The sequence below is a fragment of the Herpailurus yagouaroundi genome, unplaced genomic scaffold (genome assembly GCF_014898765.1).
Source record: "Herpailurus yagouaroundi ecotype Mexico unplaced genomic scaffold, PumYag 140, whole genome shotgun sequence".
Lineage (NCBI taxonomy): Eukaryota > Metazoa > Chordata > Mammalia > Carnivora > Felidae > Herpailurus > Herpailurus yagouaroundi.
The window spans coordinates 61389992-61391327 of record NW_024412395.1 but is presented as its reverse complement, the minus strand read 5'-3'; the positions used below and the strand labels follow the sequence as shown (position 1 = coordinate 61391327).

Here is a 1336-nt window from a genome sequence, read left to right as displayed (position 1 = left end):
AGCGCAGGCAGAGGGGATGTGGCCAGTCCTGGGGATGACCTCAGCCTGCCTGCCCCTAAGGCACCCCGGCCCCAGCCTACGGGGCGGGTAGCCCAATGGGCAGCCTCGCTCCGGAGGCGGGCTCAGGCCGGAAGCCAAAAAAAAAAAAAAAAAAAAAAAAAAAATCACAGTCACAGTAACGCCCGCCCGACACCAAGCCCATTGCCAGGCGGAGGGACGCGCGCCCCCGACGCCCGGCGGGCGCGAGCTCTTCCTGCGCGCTCCCGCGCGCTCTCTCCGCGCCTCCCTTCACCCGGGGGGCGCACGCGTCCGCCCGCGCGCGGCCAGGACAAAGAGCGCGGCGGGGACCCAGCGGGCTGGCCCCTGCCGCCCTTGGCCGTGGAGCCCGTGCCGGAGAGGGCGGGGGCGCGGGCGCCGTCTCGCGGGGCCGCTGTGCCGCGGGGTGGCTTCCGGCCTGAGCCCGCCTCCGGAGCGAGGCTGCCCATTGGGCTACCCGCCCCGTAGGCTGGGGCCGGGGTGCCTTAGGGGCAGGCAGGCTGAGGTCATCCCCAGGACTGGCCACATCCCCTCTGCCTGCGCTCGGACCGGCGTGGACCTCGAGGCCCCTACGCTTGGAGAAGGGCCCTGGACGCGTGGTTGGGAGTCCCCCTCTGCCCTGGAAGCCTGGAAACTAATGGGTGTCGTTGACGAGGCCAGGCACGCCCGCGGAGGAAAACTGCCTCTTGCCCCCTGGGAGCCAAAGGGGCAAGATGAGGTCTAGGGCATTGAAGGAGGAAAAAAGGATTTAGAGATTAGGGGACCAGTCTCTGCTTCTCTTTGGCCCTCAGCCTACCAAAGGCAACAATCCTTCGGATTGCTTTAAAAATTTTTAAATCCAAAATCCATTATTTTAAATGTCCTGCTCCAGATTTTTTAAAGTGAAGAAAGGGAGTTAGGGGGGCTCAAACCTGACTTTACTGCGGGGCTATTCTGATGTGCATGCTAGACAACAGTTCTGGAAAAAGAATCCCTGGATGATACTGGGTCAGAACATCCACACAAAAAAACTTCAGATGGGGATAATGAAGGTTAGTTTTGTTCTACCATTCTCTTTTACAGTGTCCAGGTGGACGCTGCAGTTTTTGCCCCAGGCATAAAGTAGCCAGAAGTACAAAAACTTCCTGTTTGCAGCCCAGATCTCCTCCAGCTACTGAGAAGTTGCTCCAGTGATGGAGCCCCAGAGGAATTTGTGGATTTCTCTCCCACAAGTGTCCAGGGGCAGGCGTGCTGGGAGAATGTGGAGTTCACAGAGGGGGTGAGAATGGCAGTCATAACAGATGAACCAGACTAAAAAGAA

At 59.7% G+C, this 1336-nt stretch overlaps 1 protein-coding gene across 1 annotated transcript in view; it reads right to left on the bottom strand.

The window, feature by feature from the left end:
* UBE2E3 (ubiquitin conjugating enzyme E2 E3) overlaps positions 1-229 on the bottom strand; it is a 91624-nt gene extending 91395 nt beyond the window's left edge. Inside the window, exon 1 of the mRNA XM_040475549.1 lies at positions 206-229. The gene's annotated coding sequence lies outside the window, so the exon portion shown is untranslated. The remainder of the gene's footprint in view (positions 1-205) is intronic.
* Positions 230-1336: the final 1107 nt, after the last annotated feature.